This window comes from Myotis lucifugus, unplaced genomic scaffold (genome assembly GCF_000147115.1).
Source record: "Myotis lucifugus unplaced genomic scaffold, Myoluc2.0 scaffold_25, whole genome shotgun sequence".
Classification (NCBI taxonomy): Eukaryota; Metazoa; Chordata; class Mammalia; order Chiroptera; family Vespertilionidae; genus Myotis; species Myotis lucifugus.
Window position 1 is genome coordinate 7080615 of NW_005871073.1, and position 26041 is coordinate 7106655.

At 39.8% G+C, this 26041-nt stretch overlaps 1 long non-coding RNA gene across 1 annotated transcript in view; it reads left to right on the forward strand.

Annotated features, from left to right (window-relative positions):
• The window catches only part of LOC111825414, a 250564-nt gene that overhangs the window by 112312 nt on the left and 112211 nt on the right, over positions 1-26041 (forward strand). The window contains exon 2 of the long non-coding RNA XR_002828572.1: positions 16047-16114. This is a non-coding gene — a long non-coding RNA (uncharacterized LOC111825414). The remainder of the gene's footprint in view (positions 1-16046; positions 16115-26041) is intronic.

Sequence of the window (26041 nt, forward strand, 5' to 3'; positions counted from 1 at the left end):
ACTCTAAGCTCTCATTTTCTTTACCAATTACCAGATCTCACTCATTTGTGTACCATCTTGTTACTATCTGTTACTGCTACTCAGAAGTGTGGCAAGAGCAGATATTAGACCCAAATTTAAAAGCCAACAAACAAAAATCTGTGCAAAAATTGTATTAGGTACACTTGGGCTCATTTTCTATTTGGGAAGGGTGGGGGGCAAGAGGGGAGAGATTACCTAAATGAGCCTCCCAAGCTAGAAGTGATATTTTTCAGGAAATTTTTTTGAGCCACTTATCCAGAACACCAGATGGCACAAAAATGTGGAATATTCACTTTTGAAACCTACTATCTATATCTGTGAACTATACATAATGCATTCAAAAATAGCTTTTTCTACAAAGACCCTTTCTCCTTGGTAGTAAGGCCTGTCTGTGAACCTGACTTCCCAGTTCCCACTGTTTCGCAGTGCATGATTCTGAGAGATAATAGTTAATTGTGCTGTCACCTGAAGGCTACTGTTACTTTTTTTTTTAATTCAATAGATGTTTACACTCTAATAGTAAGTAAATATTCTCTTGTTGTTTCAAAAAAATAAAATTGCATACATTATTCAAGAGGTGTAAAGAGCCAGGAAGGCTAGGAACACACGCCTAATCTCCCTCACTCAGTAATTTGGGGAGGAAGGAACAGGGGGTAAATACAGCTTCACTCTGTTTAAGGAATATGTCTTATCCTCTAAGTCAGTCGTGGGCATGATTTCAGCCTCCCATCCGACCTAAGAAATAGGACTCTCACTCCTGCTATTCAAAATCAGCTGCAGTAAAGAATTCACGCACCAAATGTCTGCCTGCTTCACTTGTGCCCTAACCTAAGCCACCAGGACTCTTCAGTCTCGTTCTTAAAACAATGGTTTCCATATACCAAACAGTGCAGGGTCTGCATACAGATGTTTTTGTCCACAATAAAATGGGGAAAAATAAGGACCATAAAATTATACACATTTATGAACAAAACAAATATGTACTGAATACCTCACAAGTACCAGGCAATATTTTGGGTAGTGGGGGTAAGAGGTGAACAAATGATATTGTTATAGGTGAAAGTGGGGGATCCCATTCCCCACTGAATGCTGGGGGTCGGGTCCTTATAGTATCTCAAGAAAATTAATTTTCTGAGACTTGCTCAGGAAGATGAGTGATTTTTATTTGCATAAAATTACATCCCTTGGTTTCCAGCATCCCGTTGCCCTTAGCATCTGGGAATTCAATCGAGCTAAAAGCAAAGCCAGAATCCAGTTTCTGTTCCATGGTGGGGTCGGTCCAGTTTAGCATTAGGCTAGTTGCAGTCCACTCGTCCATTGTGTGTAGGATCCACATGGCTATGGGTCATGTGGGTGAATGCAGGGGAGCAAAGAGAGTGTACCCCCTGCCACAAGAATCCCAAGCGTCCCCAAAACACAAGAGCACAAACTCCTTTGTTTAAGAGATTAAATATCTTAAATGTTCCTGTGCTTGCAGTGGCCAAACCTACTCTGGCCAATGACCTGTTCCCAGGTGTGACTGACAGACAAATACCTTCCCTACTTCACCCAGACCTTAATGTGCATCCGTCTATTCTCCCCCAGCCTAGTGGCTTCCTCGGGAGTGTTAAACTGCAGCTTCCTGGTAAAGCTGCACAAATGGCATGCCTATAATACCTGGCCTGCCCTTGGCTCCTTTCCAGTTATTCATAACGGTATCAATACAAGGCCCGTGACCTCATGCACTTTAATATTGACATGGAGGAGGTATATAATAATCAAACAGATAACTAGCCAGGTTGTAACAGCTACTTGAGTAAGAAATAAAGCAAAGTAAGGAAAAGGAAAGGGATGGGAATGGAGAGAGATGAAGTGAGGAAGGGAGGGTGTGTTGGAGTGAGGTCTGGGGAGAAGGGCGTTACAATGTGTGGTTAGGGATGCCCTCCCTCTTGTGGTTAGAGTTGAGTGGAGAGCTCTGCCAGTGTCCCAGGGAACCGATTTCCAGTCAGAGGAATGGCTGGTGCATAGTTGATAAGGTGGGAAGGGGCTTGGCATGGTGCAGGAACTGGCTGTGTCTGCAGGCCTTCGTGGCATATTGTGTGAAAGTTGCCAACTCTTCATTCTTGCTAAGGCTGCCTTGTACTTTGAGATAGGGCTTTCCTCCTCCCTCCAGCCCCCACTGATGTTAACATAACCTTTCTTTAAGAAATGATGTAAGCCCTAACCGGTTTGGCTCAGTGGATAGAGCATCGGCCTGCGGACTCAAGGGCCCCAGGTTCGATTCCCATCAAGGGCATGTACCTTGGTTGTGGGCACATCCCCAGTAGGGGGTGTGCAGGAGGCAGCTGATCGATGTTTCTCTCTCATCGATGTTTCTAACTCTCTATCCCTCTCCCTTACTCTCTGTAAAAAATCGATAAAATATATTTAAAGAAAAAAAGAAATGATGTAAGAATTCAATGTTAGTTGTGTTTTTGTAATAGCCTAACTTGGCAATATGAAACGTTGGCAACCTTACTACGTTGTTCTCCCCCCTCTCCCCACCCCCGGCCCCCCAAACTAACTCATGAAATACAAAACTCTGTTAAGCGCTGGCTTAGGACAACAAGCTGGAAGTGCCAAATCTCCCTTCCTGTCCACGGAAAACTCCATCTGGACCCGCTCCGAGGTGTTCATTTTATTTTACTGATTCTGGGACTTTCTTATTGTCCAGATTTATTCTAAAAGAAAAAGACACATCATGCTTCCCAAAATCACATTTTATAGGTTTGGCTTATTTTAACTTGTTTTAACATGAAAAAGGGGTAGTAAAATGAATCCCTGATTCTTTCACTAAACAGCGTGTCAGCAGAGCAGGTTCGGGAAGGGGGCCTCCCAAGCTCTTTTATGGCCTGACATCAAAATTACATTGGGATGTTGAGAGCATCTGGGCCGCTCCCTCTTCTCCGTCTCCCCCCAGGGTTTCCAAGGGATATGCTGATTGTTTTGTGTTTGTGTTTGGGGGTAAAGAGGAAAGAGGAGAGTCTGGAGCTGCTTTTTTATTTTTATTTTTTTTATCTTCAAGAGAAAACCAGATATTTTCAAGGGAATTGACTAGTAGTGGCCAGCCTAACAAAGAAACCCCACTAAGCCTAACCACAACCTGACAGAATGAAAAGTGATTCCAGAGCTGCCACTCACCACAAATCCCCAGGAAACATGCCAGGAAACCAGCTGAAAGCGGTCGGTCGAGAGGCTGCTGAGCAGCAAGGGCCACAAATGTGGCCCCGGGAGGATCTCAGGGTCCCATTCACATTCGAAGTCGCGGAGCGGGGGAGGGGTGGAAACTGGAGACGGAATTAGCCGCCCTGTGATCACTTTCGGGGTCATGTTGGAACTGATTTAAAATGCAAAACCGCATTCCATTGTAAACACAGGGACAAACTGGAAGCTGGAAGGAAATTGGATTTCATTTCGTGATTTTCAATTTTGGGATTGAAATGGGGACGGAAAGAACCACGCTTTTGATTTTTCCAGAACTGAGATCGCCTATTCTTCTTTTTTTTTCTTTCTTTTTTTTTTGTAGGATAATATTACTTCTTTGGGCTTCAGTGCTAACCAGGCAAACTTCCCACAGAATCTGACAGAAGGGATGAATACCTTGCCCTTGCTAATGGTTAATTTGTAGTGGCATGTGTATTTCTTGAATGTTCATGAAGTTTTCTAATTCATCAGCACACAATTGGGCTTTTTTTCCCCCTCCCTTTACACAGAATGAAATGCCAAGAGGGCAAGAGGGTCAGGGTGTTATTTATCCCTCAACCGGTGTATTTACTACCCAAAAGTTATTGCTTACTTTTCCCTACCCCGGGAACAAAATTGTACTTCAGCAAATACTTTAAGACTGACCACCCTTTAAAATGTGTATAACTGTTGAATGTGTCGCAGATCGCATCAAGCCACCGAGATGCTAATCTAGCTCATGTATTTGAAACTCCCCTGGGAAACATATATTTGGGCTGACTGCTGAGTGAACATGACTGTTAGGATTATGGAGCCCATGCACAGTGAAGAGAAGCAGCATCGCTTTTCTGACGGGAGAGTAAACAATAGGGCGATTGTCAGCTTACACGGGGGACAAGAGCCCTACTGCTGGGGAGCTGTATGTGAAAACCAAGATCAGCACGCAGTCCTGATGTTTTCTTCTTGGGTTTGGACGTTGTCAAGGATTCAGAGGAGCCACCCCAGTGAGTGTGCAGGAAACAAAACAGGATATTCTTGTTGAAGGGCTGCTTTCTGTAATTATGTTGATTTTTTTTTATGCAACACTTGAACTTTTAAAAACTCAAGGATGCATAAGAAGTACTCCAGAGAATAAGTGATTGCGATTTTTTGCCTTAAGTGAAATGTTAGCGTGCGTTCTTAACAAAATTAACCTGTTTGTATTTGTGAGTGGGTCTGTGGATTGAGTATACTTAGACCTTGCTTGTTTGGTCTCTCCCACCTCACCTCCCCACCCCCATTTTCCAGCAGGAGGTCAAGTTGTCTTTGGAACATCCTCTTTCCTGCTTGGAAAAGGCACTGGATTGTGTAAGTCTGACAGGAAAGTTGCAAGGGTACTAGGAGTTTCCCCTGGCAGGCTCGAGGAGGGGAACTGTGCAGCTTCCAGGGAGTTCTTTCCTCTGAGCCATCAGGAGCTATTCTATTGTGTGTATACAAAGCCTCAGGGTGGAAACAGCTAAAATAAACTGTAAATGCCCTCAGGAAAAATGTCTTTGGAATCATCCGTGGGCTTGCGTGGCCCATTGCACTTTTAATTGTCCTTCCTTGCTGAGGAAGGAACATCTGGCTGGACGGCTCCTCGGTTAATGCTGTCATGCTGCAGATATCCGGTGACTCCTTTCCCATCCGAATGGCAGTTCTCCTATTAACAAGAGATGGAATATATTTGTATGCCGAGAAATGTGATTTGGTGACAATTATTGGTCCTTTAATTTAGCAAAATTACTTTATCGCCCCATTCTTTAATCAAAATGCCATGCAATTTCCTTTTTCACTTGAATAATCCTCATCATTTTCCAACACAATGAAAAGATTATAGATTAGCACAGGTCAGTCTCCTTCATATACTTCTTATTTTTCTTAAGATTTCAATCCACATAAGGTCACAGACAACACAATACTTCCAGGCCAAGGACACGACAAGGTTCCTTTACAAAAGTACCCCTGCTGGGCAGTCATATTCCAATGGCAGTGTGCCCTGCGTTTTAACTGCTGTGATTCAATGGAGAAAATGAAATGTAAAATAGTCGGCAACTGCCAAGTTTAGTCAGAGGCACCCTGGGAATGCTGATCGCACTCTCGGGGTAAGGTTAGGTAGGGTAGAATTCAAAATAGTTCTTGGGGTCAGACTCCCAGGGTTTGCATCTAGATTCTACTGTTTGGTGAACAAATTACTTAACAATTCTTTCCCTTGGTTTTCTGGTCTATAAAAGAAAGATTACGATTGTTCCAATTACTCATTGCTGCATTAACACCCCAACGTTTAGAGGTTTAAAACAACTATTTATTATTGTCTCTGACTTTCCTGTGGATTAATTAGTGTATGGGAGGAAAAAATTTATACTATCCTGCTAGGTTCTTTTTACTAGTCTAATCATTAAATTGGCATAAGACTGATTAACAGTAGAAAAATGCCATGAGAGACCATGGAACACAGAAAGGACTTTGAACAAACAGGCCCTGTCAGGCTGCCCCAGCTCCTCACACCCAGCCCATACTTTCTACAGCTGTCTCTGGTGAACAGCCCTCTATTTACATTTATTTAGGCAGTTAAAGGAGAGATAAAGGTTTTTCTTGAGACTATTGGGTCTTGATTGACTTTAGCTCAAAGCAGTCCACAGGCCAAAGGGGCACATTTTGGGGCTGCTCATTCTGAACCCCTTCCCTAGGCACAATTGAGTGGTTTTTGTTTGGTGGTATCATTCTGGGACAGTCCAATAGCAGCAGGAATTGGAGTCATTTGAAGGCATGAGGGGGCTGGCCATCTTACCATGGTTCATTGGCAGGTTGATTGTACACCGGGATCTCTCTTGGGGCTCAATTTACACCTGACCTTTCTGTGTGGCTTGGGCTTTCTCACAGGATGGAAATCTTAGCCTGACTTCTTTTTTGTTTGTTTGTTTTTAATATGTATTTTTATTGATTTCAGAGAGGAAGGGAGAGGAGAGAGAGATAGAAACATCAATGATGAAAGAGAAACATTGATCGGCTGCTTCCAGCTTGCTCCCTACTTGGGATTGAACCCGCAACCCCAGGCATGTGCCCTTTACCGGAATCAAACTGAGACCCTTCAGTCCTCAGGCCAACGCTCTATCCACCGAGCCAAACCAGCTAGGGCATAGTCTGACTTCTTACGTGGCAGCTCAGGGCTCTGAACAAACAAGGCAGAAGTCTCTAGTTTACTTAAAGGTGAGGCTGAGACCCATTCCTCAAGCAAGTCACTAAAGCCAACTCAGGTTCAAAGGGAGAGGAATTAAATTCTACATCTCAGTCTTGAGGAATGGTTAATAATTTGCCACCATCTTCAATCTACCACAAATACAATATTCACCATATAAAGTTCTGTGGGAATAAATGAATTGATCTGTATAATGTACTTAGACCAGTGTCTGGCAGTCTCTCTATATAAAACCCTAATATGCAAATAGACCGAATACAGAACAACTAAACAACCAAACAACTGGTTGCTATGATGTGTGCTGACCACCAGGGGGTGTATGCAGAACATGGTGGGCATCAGCAGTAGGCGGCATAGCGCGGAACATGGTGGGTGTCGGACGCGGTGGGATGGTGAAGCAGGTGAGCTGGGGGGGCAGACCAAGGCGTGGTTCCAGCCGCTATCACACTATCATCAGGGCAAGCCTCTGGTGGTTACTGAAAATTCTTTTCTCCCGCGCATGCCACAGTCCCACCCAGCGCTTGCACCTGCTAACAGCATTGGCCCCACTCACACCTGCTGCCGGCACCCAGCGCCGGCCCCAATTGGCACCATCAGTGGGTGCGAGCGGCGGCTGCCAGCCCTAATCACCCCTCAGGGCTTCTCTACCTCCTCCTGCTGCTTGCACCCACTGACGGAACCAGCCCCAATCACTCCACGCTGTCAGCAGGTGGGAACAGGGCCAGCACCATCAGCACATGGGAGCATCGGCAGTGGGAGCGGGACTACCGGCAGACAGGGGACCGGGTGCTGTGGCGGGAGGAGCCAGGCAGGGGTGCTGAGGATGGGCCGAGACTTGCCCCTGTGCCCTCCGCAGCGTTGTGGCCCACAGTTCCTTTCAAGGTGCATGAATTTGTACACTGGGCCTCTAGTAGCAATATATTTTCAATAAAAGTTGTTATTCGTAGTATTTTCTAGGTCCTTACCCCATTTTATTTTTCTTCATTGTATTTATCACTAGTTCACCTTACTTTTTAATTATGTTTGCATATATGCATATGTATGTGTTATTTTCTCTCCCTCCCATCCAAATATAAATTTCAAAACCACAGTGGCTTCTTATTTTTCCAGGGTCTAGAAAAAAGTGTTCTGTATAATAAGAGAGCCACAAATACTTGCTAAATTAACGAGTGAATAAGTAAAGGAACCCCTATTGAATATAGAACTAGAAGAAACAAATATTTTTGAGTTTTTGATTGGGGAAATTGGGAATCCAATTGGGGTCGGGGGAAGATTATGAGCAGAGAGGTTGACATTCTAATTTATTTAAATGTATTCAAAATGAGGATCAATATCATCTCTCATCTGGACAATTTTAAACTGAAACTCTTTTAAGAAACACAAAATATATGAACAAGATCTACTTTGCCTCCAGAATAGCTGATCATAGTTGGTATCATAAAAAACAACAATTGTATTTTGCTACTGGCAGGCCTTAGAATCAGACACACCTGGGTCTAAGTCCTCATTCTGGCTCTGATGTTTGCTTGGTTCTGGACACGAAAATTTTTAACTTCTCTTAGCTGTAAAATCTGTAAAATCAGACAAGGCATACCTTGTGGGATTCCTGTAAGCATTAAATACAGCTGAAAAGGATTTCAATAAAAGATCTGGATAAGCCCCAGCTGTTGGTTGAGCATTGTCCCATGAACCAAAGGGTTGCCAGTTCATTCCTGGTCAGGGCCCATGCTGGGGTTCTGGGCTCCATCCCCGGTGATAAGCAAGTGGAAGGCAGCCAATTGATGTTTCTCTCTCTCTTCCTCTCTTTCTTCTCTCTATGGAAAATCAGTGAAAACTCTTTAAAGAAAAAAAGCCTGGATAATTGATAAAAATGTACCAATCCCCCAAAATATTAATGATAAGTAAACTTTATTAACGTGACTGTATTATATTTATACTTTGTATTAGAGTAGATGGGTTTTCAATTTTCATTATTTAAAAACTCTTCTCATGTTTGCAAACAGTAAAATATATTGAAATAATCTTATGTTTACTTTTTTACTGACTCAACATTCAAGATGTGAGTATATTGATTCATGAACTGACCTTTTTACTTCACCAGTATTTGGCACAGAAACTGAAACAGAATATGATTAAGTTTGAACAACCACGTTAAAAATAAATGTTTAAATTTATCAAGAGAAATTATGACATCAAAGGAAGTAAACATCATATCCAAAGAATAACTTCCTAGAATTCAAGGGGATTTCCCCAGCACCACCCCCTTAGTGAGGATGACCAAAAGTAAATCACTTAATCAACAGATGGTGATTGTTGAGGTTTAACAAATTCAGAGAACTCAGAACGTTGGGGAATGTTTAAAGGAAACTGCCTCTTGTTTATAGAGCTTAGTAGTATTTCAAAATTAATTTATTGACCAAGATTGAATTGATAAATCTAACGATTTATTTCCTCAAAACACACATTTATAGAATAGAACCCCAATCCAACTCCCATTTTCCAAACAGAAATTGTGTCTGTTTTCTTTTTTGACAAAGTTGCCAAATATTTCTTACATGGAAAGACTTCTCTAGAACATGTGGAAGATACCAGGTAGGAAAAAAGAATAAGATGATGCCATAGAGAATCATAGGTTTTTAAAAGGAAAATATTCAGCGCTAATATGGAATATTACTGGCAGCCAGACACACTGCATATATTCTTTTCTCCAAGCAACAAAACACCAGAACTGCCACATGGCAGGCACACATCCGGCCTCCAACATGAAGGAGAATGTACTTGCAGAAGTCACAGCATTACATGGTAAAAGTTAATTGATTTGTTCTTGTTTGGGTGAGGAGGACCCACAAATACAGGACTCACTGGTTTGATACCAGACAGTGGTAACATTAAATATTTAATGTACCTGACAAATAATAGGTGGTTAGTAAATACTAGTTTCCTTCTTGCTTTTGAATTATTTTATCTCACTTTTTTGTCCATTACTATAATGTCTGAGCTCTATAACTTAGAGTGGGCCGGGATCATCTTATGGTTCTTTATCCTCATGTAAACACACCTAACCTGGTTAAACATTAGCTAATGTTTAACCTGGCAGGTGATTGGCCCAGTCAGGAGCAGAATGAAGAAAGCAGAGGCCAGATGAAATAAATACAAGTTAAATTTACCTGAGCATTTCCATCGTTCTGTATTTAGTTTCTTCATGATCCATGTATTCCAAAGATAAGTATGCTAGCACTTATCTTTCTGTGAACCCCACTTAACATGAAAGGGGGAAACCTTATTATTCCTTATCAGGATCTATTGGATCCAATTATTTTAGGTTTCATATAAGCAGATATTGACATTCCTGCCACTGCTATTTTTACTATACGGATATACTAACAAAATATTTTGGGGCTTGTTTTTTTTTTCTCCTTTCAGACCTTACCCCTTCAAGAGAATGTGTTTAATTCTACTTCTTAAAATAGTAAATACAAATGTTAAGAATTTCCCACAAAAGGCATTTATAAACATTTACCTGTTACTTCCATATTTATAGTAATAATAACAAATGTCCCATAGTTTAGATTTTTAAAATTTTGTTTTTATTGATTTTAGAGTGAGAGGAAGGGAGAGGGAGAAAGAAACATTGACCTGCTGCCTGTGAACCCAAAACCACCCCTTGGGTGCATGGGATAACACTCAACCCACTGAGCCACACTGGCCAGGGCTATACTTCAGATTTTAATTTGTTCAATTCATCAAACCAAGACAAAAGCCCTTTAGGGGAATTTCAATGTCCAGTCTATTATTTAACTTCATGAACAAAAATACCATGTTCACTCACTTAAAAAGATCCATTGCAAGAGTAAAGAACAGATGAGACGGGTGTGTAGACAGTTCCCTGAAATCACAAATGTACAAACAAGAGAACTAATTTTTCTCTACTTTTTTTTACAAAAAAATAAAATAAAATAAAGCTCTTTTTAACACTAGGCAAACAGCAACTGGTTTAGTCTCGTAAATGTACATATCTGAAGTAGTGTCAGTATTCAGGCAGAGTAGATTAAGAGTGGTTGTGTTATCATCTAAGGACAAAAAAAAAATAAAAGGAAAATAAACCAAAGTCATCTGGTTAATTGGAGGAGGTGGGGAGGTGAAGTTGCTCCCATTAACTTCTCCTGGAACAGTTACAAGATCCACAAAATCTCTTTTTAGTTCTGTCATTCATCCTGTTGAATGTGTGATATGTTTTCAATTTAATGATAATTGCCCTTTCTATTTCTTTGATAATTGTCCTCTCTATGATCATTTATGGGGATTCAAATTATAAATCAAGACAAGACAGCCAGAAAAATATTATGATTGTCCTTTCTGAGGCCACAGCAACTCAAGCACCACTGCCAAAGTCTGAGGTTTTAAGCTGTTTTCACTTGCATGTTTCTGAGCATTTTATTTTAGGGCCCAATAGTTTTCTTAAGAGGAGGTTGCTAGACAATAATAGAACTGAATGATGATGAATTACAGAGAGTGTAAGTTTAGATCCAATTCCATAGTTATAAGATTGTATTTGGTATTTGAAATTAGAACCTTGCTCCTCTGTCCGAAAGCAATGGTAAGGAGTCAGCCGGAAATGTTCACTATTGGTCACCTGGTTTCCCAAGGAGAACGTTGCCTAACTCTGCCCCCCCCCCCACACACACACACACCCCCGCCTCACTACTCTTGGCCTGCTGTGGAGTCAACAAAACAAACAAAACACACACTATTCTCACTAAATATGCTCTGATGATCCACATAATAAGTGCAAAGACATAACTGAGCTTTTATCTAAGATTCCTGGGACCATCTCCCCAAACTAAAGCAGGATAAATAAAAATGTGCCCTTAAGAAATGATTCTTTGAGGTGGTAACCATGGTGTGCTGGTGCCAGCTGGTACCTACTCAGGAGATAATACTATTAAATATTGTGAATTAATACATTATATTAAAAGCAAACGTAATAAATACATAGAACTCATCGCATTCTAACTGTTGCTATACACTGCATTATGTTCCATGTTCCTGAGGATACTTTCACCTATTGCATCTGAATATTAGAAATCCCACATAATGGTGTGACATAGAGTGTCTCCTCCCAACTCTGCATCCGGTAGCTTCCTATCAGTAGCTAGAAATCAGCAATATTAGTAAATACCACTGATATCAGCAAATGCTACAAATCTTTGCCTTTTCCCCGGAGAGCTGGTTGTTACACATTTTGCAACCCGGTCCTGGACAATAATTTAGTTTGTGAGAGAAGGGACCTTGGAGCTGGGATGACCTGGGTTTCCTTTTGGCTCCGTGAATTAGTAGCTGTATGATCTTGGACAGTTTACTTAAACTCTCAGCCTTCATTTTGGCACTCGCTCTTACTTAATCCCTTTCATATCTTCCCATTACTCTTCAGATAAAGTCCAAAATCCGTAAGCCCTTTTCCCCTTATCTTTGCCCCAGATTTCTTTACTCCTTGAATCTTGCAAGTTCCTCCTTCCTAAGGGCCTTCAAATCCAGAGTGCCCTTCTTTTCCCTCTTTGTCCTGCTAACTCCTACCATGATGTAGGCCTCCTTGGAAATGTCACTTTCTCAAGGCAGATTCCTCTCAGAGCTACCCCCTACACCTCCTACGTAATCGTTAGGACCCTTAATATAGGCTCCCATCGAATCCTGAACTTTCCTTCATAACACTTGTCAAAAAAGTGTAACAAAATGCTTTTATAAGTGGCCATTTGCTTAATATCAAAACCCACTCTTTCGCCTATGTTTCTCATACATGTTGCTCTCACTCTCAAGTTCAGCCTTATGCCCTTGAATGTCTGCTTTGCTAATCTGCAGGATTTCTCTTTTAATAAGAGCAAGCCTCTTTTTCAAAACCACTCACTCTGCCAAAGACCTACGACAGCATTGCAGTTAAGGATAGAGGCTCTGAGGCTAAGTTCTCTACGTTGGCATCCCGACTCTTCTGCTTATGAGCTGTATGGATGTAAAAATCTCTCTGTGCCTCCATTTCTTAATTTATAAAGCAGGGTTCATAACACAATCTACTCCCTGGGAATTGTTTTGAAAATGAAGTTAACCCCTGTAAAGTTGAGTGTGGATCCCATGGGAAACAGTATTTAACTGCTATTACTCCTAAACGCCTTAACTCCAGTTGTGCTTTCCCCCAATGATGTCATTTCTCGGAGCACCCAGGACTCTTTTTCTCTTACCTGTCCATCAAAAGGATACCCGAATCCTAGCTCTAGTTTCTCCCTAATTTATAACCTACACTTCCAGCTACTTTCTGTCATCTCTGACTTTTTGACACATCAAACACAAGGTACCACACCCAAATTCATCATTACCCCATCAAACTAGTTTGTATTTTGACATCTGTATTTCTGTTAATGGCATCCCAGTTTCAATGAGGCTCCAACTTTGTAATCCATGTCTCTTTCCTCCCTTTACTGCATATCTCAGCAGTTGCCAATTTCTATTGATTGTCTCTGAAATACCTCTTGCGTCTTTTTCTTACTTTTAATTCCCACTGCTCCCACCTAAGCCTAGGTTCTCATTAATCTCTTTCTTCTTTCTTGTCTGGACTATAATAATAGCCTACTATACAATCTTCACAACTTTAGACACATTCTTCTAGAATTAGACATTTTCAGAACACACTTTCTCTTTCTCTCTCTCTCTCTCTCTCTCTCTCTCTCTCTCTCTCTCTCTCTGAGTTATGTGATGTTTTATGTCTGCCTTCTGTCTGTGAAAGCCCAGACCTTGACCAACTAGTTTACGTCTGTATCCTCCATATCTAATAGTCCTAAAAATGACTATTTACTGTTAAATTTAGTACTATTATTATTATGAATTATTGTAAGATCAGTATGCTATATTATTAACATAGTATGTTACTTTAAAATAGTACTATTAAATTTTAAATATTGCTAAAATTATTATTGAATAGATCCACTTTCTGTCCTGCTCTGATCTATAGTACATACATTTCATCTACTTCAATTGGATTTCTGGTTCATTCACTCCCCTGCTCAAACATCATCAGCCCTTCCCAATTGATTGTCTACATTTCCATTCTGGAACATGAGGCTCCAAATTAGGAGGTAATTTGTGAAAGCTCATTCCACTCAGAACATTCAGGGTTGTTGTTTTAATTGGGGAAGTGACGATATTAGTTGTGATTTCAAAAGCTTCCTCAGGCTATAACATGCAGGAAAGCAAAATTGCTAATCTTTCCTTATCAGTTTTACAAGGCTCCTAAAACAGAAGGTACAGTTAGTTAGGAGTTTATCATCATCATCATCGGGGCATGAGGATACTAGTCAGGGAGAATAAAGTGAATTTTTAAATAATAAAAATATTAAGGCTGTGAAGTTTTCTCAAAACTTATCAAAATAAATATTTCTCTTTTAGATGTAAAGAATAACAAGATGATACTGGAATGAACCTCTATTTTACTTAAATTTATTTCACTTCCCTTTTCTCTAGATGAGATGTCACTGGATGTAGTTTTTCTCCAAACTGGCTTCTTTTAATTCTTGAGTTTTGGTGTGTGTTTTTTCACATTGAATTATGTACTCTCTTTCCTTGGTATATACTCATAATTATACTTTATTCTTTTTCAACTTAATGATAAAAATGTTACTTTTCTAATACTTGGAACTTATTTTTTCTTGCATATCATAGATTCCCCCCACCCCCGAATTATAGTTTAAGAATACTCTTTCTCTAAAAGGCACATGAAAACATGCTCAACTAATTATCTGGAAAATACATATTAAAATCACTATGAGATACTACCTCACGCCTATCAGAATGATATTTGTCAAATAGACAAAAAATAATGTGTTGGCAAGAATCTGGAGAAAATACAACACATTTCTGATCCCCTTAACTGCTTTCCCCTGCCGGCCTGATAGCCCCTAACTTCCTCTGCCTCAGCCCCACCACCATGGCTTGGTCCGGAAGGATGTCTGGAAAGTCATCCAGAATATGTCTGGTCTAATTAGCATATTACCCTTTTATTAGTATAGCTAATGCTTGATTTTCCCTTACAGTTGTAAGACTCGATGGAAAATCTGTCCATGGACTTTCTGCTTAGGTAGGAATGAGTTTTAAGTATTCAGAATTTACACGCAATACTTTGAATTTTAGAGACAAAAATGAGCCAATGAGAGAGCAGTAATTAGTTGTTAACAGGTTACGAGTTAGCTTCATGATCTCACTGCTTGGACAAATATTAAGTATCTTCTACATTTCTCCATTCCTCTCCTAAATTAGCATTTTACTGCTTGCAGAATGTTTTTGACTGGAATGGGAATGTTCAACATAGAGAGAAAGCTATTCCTTGGTAATAAAATAAATAATAACTGCTTGAATAGTTATAATCAATAAATAATAAATATGCATACCACCAAAAACAAACAATGTAAATTAACTATGCTAATTTTATTCAAAGAGAAATAAGTCCTTATATACAACAAAGTGGGATGATCTGGAGTCCTCCCATCACCAGACTGGCTGAGGTTAATATTAGGGGGTGAGAAAAAAGTTGAGAGGCCCATTTACAGCTGGAGTTTGCAGAAGCAGAGAGAAGTAGATAATAGCATCTGAGGACAAAAATCCTATTACCATTATTAAAAAAATAATAATAAATAACGTTTCTTCCTGTCTACCACTGGTGAGCACTCAGTTACTTTACTTTAGAAAATATATAATATTTCTTTTGAACCTTTAATCGTTGGCAACTGATATTATACTAAGACAGGTAAACCATTTTTTAATGCTTTGGGGAAAGAAAAGTTGACAACTGAAAAAGAGTGGTTCTCAAAGACCATTAATGCAAAGAAAACATTTGTAATAATCTGTGCATATTTAATATATGGCCACTTCAGATCTGAGACAGATGATTACCTGAAAAGAAAGAAAATATTCTGAGCCATTTCACTTTTTGCATTTGAAATGTCTCAGGAGTTCACATTAATATTAACTTTACCAACTCCTCTTATTCTGGTATACTCCTTGAACGCACCCTCCCTTCTCCCCTGGGAAAGACTTGCCTTCTGATTTGCCCTCACATCTGCATTTACCAGAGGAACAGATGCTTAGCTTCTAAGGGTCAGAGTCTGGCCTTTTCCTTCCCATCGCTAGAGCAGAAAGAAAGGGGGTTCCAAAGCTACTGTGGGTGGCAGCTTTCCAAGGGCTGGCCTGTGCTCTTACATTTAAAGTAAGCAGGTGGCATCAATGGGCTATCTAATGACTAACAAGATAAGAGTGCAATTGATCTTTTTAGTAACCCTTTTCCCCAGCAGCAGCCTGCCCCTCCCTCCAGAGTTCAGTTACATTCATTGTTCAGTTCCAGGAATCATTTTAGACCCGTTCACCTTTTTGTCCGAGCTGATACTTAAAGCACAGGGGCACAAACACTGATATTCCGTCTCATCTGACCCTCCAAACTGGTAAATGCCTTTACAATTGGAATCTGACTTGAAACAATAGTTAACACACATGTGAAAATGCATCTGCAATACTATTGCTATTACTTTCATGCTGACTTTGAACTGTGGGTTTGTTTGTCTTCCTTCTCCAGGTCGAAGACCACTTACTCTAAACATCACAACTAATGCTGAAGAGTATGGAGCCTACATAGATGCTAAGGTAAATGATTAATTTCAAAATAAGGCATAATGGATTCGGTTATAGTATGAATTCCAGCCTTGTGTAAGTGTGTTGTCCTTTATCTATTGAAGATTTTCTGAGTTATGATACTGGATAACCTTTCAGGAGTAGAGGATAGGATCATAATTCTGGATAGTGCTGAGGGAAGGACAAACTATATCTGTGGGTTCGCTCTCTTCAGCGGCAGGTTATCTGTTGTATATTGTATAAGTTTACCTAGATTTCTTACAAAAGTGTTCATGTGATCCTTGGAGGCTCCTGCCCTGAAGTATGTCAGGACATCACCAATCACATTGTCAAGTGGAGAGCAATTAGAGCCGTCATTTTTGTACAGGAAGCCTGCAATGATTAGATGTATTTTTTTGCAGATGTAGGAAGAGATACAAAATATCCCAAGGAGGCTACTGTGCTACAGGTGGTGTCTGATGAGGAAGTATGGGATGAAGGGATTTATAGAGAATGGCCTCACTGTATTTCTCTTTCTTGAATCATGGTCATCATTTGCTTTTCTACTTGTTAAATAGCTGTATATTTGAAACAATGGATTCTACATTAAGGTGGACGATAGCAAAATGATCAATCACCAAGATTCAAAGCCAACCTAAATTCAAATTGCAGTTCTGCCTTTTACTAGTTGCTACACCATGGGCTTCAGTTTTCTCATCTACAAAGTGGGAGAAATAACAGTACCCGCTACTTAGAACTGCGGTATCATAGAAACAAATGAGTAGAGGTAAAGCACTTGAAATATTGTCTGGCACCTAAATTTACTGATTAACTAAAGCACTTCTATTCTACCTCCTCACATTGTTTCAGTTTTTCATTTCTCCTTTCGTCCAGGAACTCTGTGGTTGTGGGAATTACTAAGGGAACCAAACTCCCAATTCCCTTTTAGCAGCCTCCCTCCCAAAGGACATATATTATACCTTTCATGTAAATGCCAGGAAGGAAAATAATTGGCATCGCCTTGCCCTTTGAACGGACCCCTGGCAAGCCCTAGGTGGTGTGACGGGGAAAGTGACCCGCAAGCAGGGCGCCTGCCAGCTCGGAGCACCGTGTAGTGGGAGAGGCAATTAGAAGGCGCCTTGCCATTTCAGAAACATGCAAACATCAATTGGCATAGAGTTTCAGGAAGCAGCATAACAAGAAACCTACAAAACAGAAAGCCTTTCAAGGGAATGGAGGCACCGGGCTTCCAAATCACAACCGGATGATTATGATTACCATTAGAACTTAATAAGCCTCAGTATGGAGAGAGAAGGACTTCATCCCTCCAGTAGACCTGCCAATACTCCATGTTTCCACTCACAGCCCCCCTCCACTTTTCAGAAGCAAAACCATGGTGCTCATTGGTCAGATCATGTCATCTCCCCCCCCCACCCCGACCCCCCACCCGCCACATTAGCAAAAGCATATTTCTCCAATCTACCCCCTACCCCCCCAGTTGCCTGTCAGGACTAAAGGTAACAGATCAGAGAAAAGAAAATGACACTATTGTATGAGGCTTTACAGAATCCTGCAACACCTGGGTTCAATCCAAAAGCAGTCAATGACTGTTCTCTGATTTGGTTTTCTCAGCTCCAAAATGCAAGTTGTCACTATTCTATTTCCTATGTTAATTTTTAAGATAAAAATAGGTGAAAGTAATCTTTTAACACCTGTAGTGATATGGTTTGTTTAATTTTGTTTGGATATTTGTTGCAAATACTATCACTGATGATGGCTATATTTTTATTTTAATAACCCAAATGCAGAAAATGTATTATAAGGTTTAAACAAGTCATATGCTAAGCCATTCAAAGACTATTAATTTGAATAAGAAGACCTAAACTGAAGTTAGAATATTTTTTAATTAACCATACTATCAAACACTCAGTGTTAAACACGTTTAAAGCGGCAAAATTTGGCAAAGAAAAAATAAAAGATGTATCTTCTAAAGACTAGGTATTAATAATTGTTTTTTATTAGAAGAGAAAATTATTTATAAAAATAAGATACCATTTCCCACATTAATTCTTCCCCCAATTTTTTTCTTTTTCTATTTTTAAAATATAATCCAGTAAACATACCATATCTCAATTAGTACAATCTTGAATGATAATAACACCAATATTATTATCTTAACAAATGTAATCTTGAGTAACACACCACTGTAATATTGAAAGCAAGACAAGTAATGTCTATGGTAGAAAGGATAATGTGAGCTATTAAGACAATGTTTTAGTGTAATACTTCAGCAATTTAAAATTGTTTTATGTTAAAATAGTTCAGCATAACTTTTCTAGTGTTTTTATGCTATAAATAAATTTTGATTGCTATGGCAATGTAAGCAACATGAATGAATACTGTCTATTCCTGTAACAGGAAACGTGTCACTGTTATAAATACATGGCTAGGACAGCATTTCTGGGGTCTAGTCCCAAATCTGCATCTGAACTTTCTGAGTGATCTTGAGCAATTAGCATCCATCTGAAGAAACAAAGGAGCCTCAAAAATGAAGGCTGATTTTTTAGGAAACACTTCCAGCACACATTCTAGCATGCACTAAATCCACATTCTGCCGTCAATCTTTTCTGACACCTGTCTGCCCACTCCTCTCGCCCCACTGACCCCATCATTTCAAGAATGGAAGGATTTGTTTACAATGGATCCTCTTTATCATCACTTGAAGCTTTAAAATTACAAAAAAAAGTACAAATGAAATAGACTTTTTAGTCTCACCAACTAGTTGTTTGGAAACCTTAAAAAAAAGTCACTTAACCCTAGCCAGTGTGGCTCGATGGTTAGAGAGTCATCCTGTGCATGAAAGGGTCATGGGTTGGATTCCCAGTCAGGGCACATGCCCAGGCTGCAGGTTCAATCCCTAGTTGAGACACATGCAAGAGACAACCTTTATCTATGTTCCCCTCTCACATGGATGCTTCTCTCTCTCCCTCTCTCTCCCTCTCTCTCTAGAATCAATGAAAAACACATCCTCGGGTGAGGATTACAAAAAATAAAAAAAGTCATTTAACTAATTTTATTGGGAGTCAATAATATATCCAAAACTCCACAACAAAGTTGTATATAAAGAATATAAAGTGTGGCCCCTGCTCTCTTCTAGGGAGGATCCTACAACCGAGGTAGGTGCCCTTGACCAGGACCCTTCAGTCCATAGGCCAATACTCTATCCACTGAGCTAAACCAGCAAGGGCACTCATCTCAGTATTTTGTAGAAGTGCTAATGGAAGAGGTGGGATCCAAGATGTGTTTTAAGAATGAATAGAGTTTGGGATATATAAAGCTTCTCTGGGAAAAATAACCAGTTGTCCTATATTATCTGGAGTCTATGTAACGAGCTGTTTGACTAGTGAAAGCAAAGCAAAGGGGTAGTGGAAAGGGCTGGCATTTCACCGTGAAAGCTGGGAAAATCCCAGCAAACATGTCATTCACTCTTCCGTGCCCAATGAAAGGGCAAATAGTTATCCCACCAAAATCCTAAACTCAACTGGAGTACAAGGTTCTCCCCTCAGATTGCAACTGTGAAGATTACAGGATGGGTGTATGTCAGAGACAGCCAGCGCTCTGCTCAGCACTGCTGCTCTGAGTTGCTGTGAGTCCATATATCCTTCTAAATTTTTTCCAACTACACCAAAGTAGGTTCCTTCTCAAACCCTACTCCCTACACTAACAGTTGGGAACTTAGTCTAAGTTCCTCCTTTATCCTCTGCTCATTAGCTGCAGGTGTCAGGTCCAAGCCCCTCTGCCTGGGGCTGGACCTCCTAGGATGCCAGGTCTTAGATGGAGAAGTGATGAGAAGGTGTGGGTGTGTAAGAATGAGTCTTTATTACAAAAGCCAGTGGCCATTTAGCCATCAGACAAAACAGTCCTTCACAGCAGTCCTATTCAGGCAGGCAGCCGGACACCAGCTGGTAAATACATATTTTCCCACAGTAGCATTAATCTCTGTACCCACAGTTATTATCTGAGCAGCCACATGCTGCCCCCTAGACTCACCGCCCCACATAGTAGCAGCACCTGAGATCTCTGCCTCAGTAGCTTCTCCTGTCTCCCATGTCTCCAGTCTGGTAGTTACATCCTCTGTGCCTACCTCAGCTTCTCCAGCACACTCTTCTTCCCAGCACACTGGCTGGTTAACATGGTAACTATATCTGAGCTCTCTATGAGGTCTTAGCCTTACACCGTAGCAGTACCAGCTCTCAGCTCCGTCTGAGCTCTCTAGCCTAGTCTCTTCTCTCCAGCACACTCCTCTGCCCAGCATACTGGCTGGTCTCTAACTTGTATATTATTTCTAAATATACAAATAGACAAAGAAGGCTTCCTGCCAACTGTTACATCAATCATATTTTGGCTACAGAAGGGCATGCATGTGCAGTACACCGTCGGATTGTTGTGCTTTGTCCTTGCACTTGTTTATGGTATCTTAGCCTAGGTGCAGAGTGGCCTTGGACATTCGGTGTATTGACAACAAGGCCTCTGTGCTTAATTGGCCTTGACTATCAAGTGTCTCTGGTGTGGTTCCCACAGTGTAGTTCTCCTTCGCTACAGAGATTGTTGCTGAGTTAAGACCCAAATGTTGGGTTTAGGTATAAAGCTCACTGACTAACCCATGTATCTGAAACAGAAACCCAAAGTCTCAGAGGCTCATCAAGCATAAGCATTCTCTCACTGAGGACTCAGTCTCCTTAGCTCTCCTGCTGGCCCATCAGTTTTCTTTGGGTTTCTGACCAGCCCCAAATTGAACCACTTGGGGAAGAGAAAACTAGTACCATTGACCTTGACAGAAAAAGATTTGAGAATATAGATGAATCCATTTTATACCTAGTTCTATGAATTAACCATTTCCCATCTGAGGAAAAAAATGCGATCATTCTCATATTAATAATCCAAAACTTAACTCAAATTAGATATTGTTCTTAAAACTCTATGTTGCATTCTGTTGACACACTGAGAGTATAGTCATGACAATAACAATTATAGTTACCATTTATTAAGAGTTCGTGTGTACCTGGCATTGTTATATACTCTAATGTATGTATACCTCATTTAATTTTTACAAAATTTATATTAGGAAGAAGGTATTGTCCTCAGTTTAAAGATAAACAAACGAGGCTCAAAATTTTAATATAATCACATTTAACAAGTAGCAAATGGCAGAGCTAGGATTTGAACCCACGTTTTTCTGAGGCTAAAGACCTTGCAAAGCACACTACCTTTCTTTCTATTATGCACACTACCTTTCAGACAGTGCTGCCTCCACTGTCTCATGATACTTTGCTTCTATGCTCAGGTATACCAGAAAGATGGCTGAGCTGACAGTTTTATGGCATGTATGTGCATTAACATCAACCAATACTTATTATTTAGTCCCATGTAGTCAGTGAATGTTTTGCAAGCAGATGGGCTACAGATTCAGAAAAATCAATGAATATTTGACTAAGTAAGTGAATCATGAAGAGTAAAAACATTATACGTGCTTTTTCTTGGAAGTAAGAGGAAAGCTATAGTCTTCATAAAACCGACCCAAGGCTAATGACTTAGAGCCCCCCTAAAGTAGAAATTTATCTGACTCTAAGGTTTTGCTTATTCCATAGACATATTTCCCAATGGAGTTTCTTAATTTTGACATCCAAAATACAGAACCCTGTCATGGCTCTTTACTTTTAGATTCAAGGCCAGTTTACTTCCCAATCTCTTATTTATTATTCACTTTCATATAAGGTTCGCTTTGCCTTGTTTTCACATTCTTTATGTTCTTACATACTCTGTAACAGATTGTTCTCACTGTCTTGAAGATTGTTATATTGATCTTACCTTTTCTACCTTGTGTCTATCAAATCTTCACACTATTCAGCTTCCAGAATCTGTAGTTCTGATTTTGCCCGAAGCTTTTCTAATTAATTAAATATGAAACATTGTAATCCTTCTATGGAAATCATCTTTCCTTTCTAGCCAAAGGCATTACCAGTGGTAAAACATATTCATTTTGTACATAACAGACGTTTCAACCATTAGATTGTACTTTTTATTGATTTTTTTTTCTGGTTAAAGTAGAAACGCTATTGTAGAAAATTTATAAATATCAAACAAACCAGAAAGTAAAAGCCATTGTTTATGCCAACACCTTAAGAAAGCATTGCTAACATTTTGTTATATTTCTTTCCAGTCTTTTTTTTTAAACACATATAGTAAAACTTTTCCTGCCTTAATGTATTTTTGTTTGGCTTTGTTTTTCCTAAAATAAGGCCCTCTAAGATTTAGATTCACCCAGTTTTCTGGATTCATAAGAGCCAAGTAGCCAACAGGAAGGTTGACCATTAACAGATTTGGCAAAGCATTGACTCACAGATGTCTGGAAGTATTCCTATTCCTGGGCTTGTTTACAAAGATTTAACTCCTGTATGCTCTGTGTTCAACTCCTGGGTAATTCTCCTCTTTACTTCCATCATGTGTTAATTGCCTGTAAATTAAAACCACTCTTTTATTTTATAGACGCTAGAAAAATATATCAATATTAGATTATATAAAACATGGTATTACGAAATAATACATCTCTCTTCTTGATTTTTTAATTAAATTATAGATCTAAACATGATTTTATGTTCATGTAATGTAAATGCCCTCGGTGGGTTTTTCTCCTCTGTTTGTGGGCCCATCTTAACTGTGTGGAAGAAGAACTATTCTTACTCAACTTGCACCTTTAGATATCTAGCCTTTATATCCTCCCAGTTCACTTTATCAAGAACCCATCTGGTGAACATGCAGTGTCTGAAAACTTAACTTTCTCGCTGTGACTCACCTGACCAGTGTTGGGGTCCAAGTTTTATCCTTCAGTCTATTAGGAAGGACTTTGCTCTTAGATAATTGCATCTCATTTCTTCCACCTATTAAAAACGTGGTTGATTATTCCACCTAAATTTAGACATTTATCCAGTTCAGTTTTGTTTGCTAATCCAACTTTAAAAAATACTAACTAACTTTTCATAAAAAAAAAAAGTATTAAACTGTAACCTCATAGGAGAAATAGCTTCACGGTCTTGCTGAACACCTTTCTCACAATTCCCTTGATACCAAGTGTATTCTCAGCACCCAGCACATAGCATATCATTAGCTATTTGTAAGTGAATAAAGAATATTCTTCAAGGCATCAAAACCCATCCCCAAGCAAATAAGATGACCAACTTCTGAAGGCTAAAGATTTTCATAGCTTGGAAGAAATGCAAAACCCTTTTCTTCCACAAACATATATTTCCTTAAATGCTACCTATGAACCCCTTGCTTATGAGAATTTCATTTCTCACACCTTTTTTTTCTCACACACGACCTAACAGAGATATCAGAGACTAACCAAGTTAAACCCTGAGTCTAGAGCTGTTGCATTTGTAGTATAAATCTTAAGGACCAAGATAAAGGAGCTGAAGTATTAGCACCACGGAGGACAAACCTGCGAACTGAACAGCTGCGAGTGTTGAGGTTCCCCAGGCAATGGGGGTTCAAGAGGACAATCGTGAGGTGTCAGGGCAATCAAGACACAGCCACATTTTAAACTGCAGACGGTCTTCATCAGGGCAGATACTGCAGCCAGAGGTCTGTGTTTTATTGAAGTCTAAAGTAATTCCCCTTGTTTTATGCTACTGAATGGTTCATTTGCTTTGGGAGCCTCAGGGGGTAAAGGGGAGGGAAACAAATTAAGTCAAAACTGCAAAGACTTGTTAAAACTACACAAGGTGTGCCTAGCTCTCTTATTGTTATATGAGACCTTGGAAAAAAAAAATCTGTGGGAATTCCACCCCTGACTTGCTCCATAACAACTCACAGCTGATTAAGTCAACCTTTGAAACATGCAATGAAAACACAGAAAACCTAACTTAATATGCAATGGCATAAACCAGTCATTGTTTCATTTTCTGGAAACTGTGTTGGCACCAGGATGAGAAGTAGATTAACAAAAACCTCTAAGAATAACAGACCTTTCTGTAAATCAGTTAAGTTTACTGATTAATGAAGAGCCAGACTTTGATGTTAAGAACTTGATGCGCAGTGATTATGAGCATGTCCCTCTATAAAGGCTGCCACTCAAGAGTTCCAAGGAGGGACTCATAGATATGCTTAGGGATAGAAGGAAATAGAAATATTTATGATTTCTGCACCACCCAACATACACAAAAACACACCCTCACCTAATCCCTGGCTATAAAACTTTATTTATGCAGTTGTAAATTGGGAAATCTCAGGCATAAAACTCTCTATCTATTAAAGTTACAATGGGTTAGTGGACTGGTGATTGTGGGAGGCTTGCTGATTTTTGCTTTTTTTTCTGGCAGCAAATGATATGAAATCATAGGGAATCCATAGCTCTAAAACCAAAGAACAACTTCCCAGATGTTGGTGGCATCATTAGCAACATTGTGATGTCCCTTCAGGACAAAACATATAAACATTCTCCCGTCACTTACAACTGTGTCAAGGAGGAAACCAAAATGAACTTGCAAAGTCATGCGCGAGCTCAATTTTGGAAGAAAAAAAAATCTCTCTTTGAAGGAAATAAAATCAATCCCCAGGTCAAATTAAATTTTGACTACTCTGTGAAGCTTCAATACACAGTTCCAATAGCAATCAGTACTTAGGACTTAACGTGCAGGCAAATAATGTTTCATTTAAAAGAAATTGAATGAGGATGACGGACAGAGAAAGTTTTGATGCTATTTTGTCATTAGTTAAAGTTAAATCATGCCATTATTGGCTCAGTCATGAACATCTCAATTCTCAATCTCCTCATTTTTCTCCTTCCCTCCCACGTGCAATAGGAGCCCTTTGCCAGGCTGAGCTTGTCTCTTCCTATTATTTAAACCTTGTCATGCAAATGCATCATAAGTGTAGCCTGAAGACTTCTGTCTCATGCAAAATTTAGCTTAAATTCTACTGTTAAGAAATACTTTGTTATGCATAAAACTTCTGTTTGGTTTGCTGACATTCTTCTTTGTCGGCTCTCATGGTGATTCATTATCTTGTGCTATAGATTTCCAAGTATCATCTTTGTATTGATTTTTATATCTTTAATAACCACTCCACAGAAGATGGCTCCACTGGTGTCATTGATCGCATCAAAAATTCAAGGCTTACAGAAATACTAGAGGGCTAATTGGTAGCAGAACATTTCAGACTTAATCTTAATGCAGTCTTAATCTTCTGCATTAAACCTACCTGAAGGTTTCCTCTTGCAGCAGACAAGGGGAAGTTTAGTGCCTCGTTGAAAAACACCTGGTGAGAGCATTCAAGAACATCGCAGTACATGGGGACTACAAACCTGAAAATGTCACTAAACAAACTTTCAGAAAATCAGAGCAATCCATTCACCTGGAGCCTGCACCACTGGAATGCTCCTTGCTTTCCCTTGCTAACACTTCTGTCTCCACCAAGCCACATTTGCTTATGGGTTTTAGAAGCAAAACTATGAAGGGAAAATCCCCATAATTCTACAGCGTGTGCCACCCTGGAATTTGATAATTTTCCAGTGTAGCAATGGAAGGGATTCCTCTGCAGAAACCCAGGATGAACATGCTGTTTGAGTCAATGACTTTAAAAAACAAATTTAGGATTGCTGGTATAGGGCCAGCAAATCTGGAGACCCTGTGTATGACCGGGTATATCACACCCTTCCTTCTAGCACCCCGTTCATTGGCTATCCAGATCTTTAGGTCATTAGAAACCTAACCCGAAGGGAGAAGCAGGTACTCTATGCAAAGCTGAAGAGTAACCCGATTATAAAGTTGGAACTTGGACTCACAGTATTCTTTCCAGTCACTGTATCAAAGCACAGGTGAGTATGACCTGATACCTGCCCTGAGAACCGTACTTTCAGAAGTCTGTGGATGGAAGGTGGAAAGGAGACTGGAACATATTTGA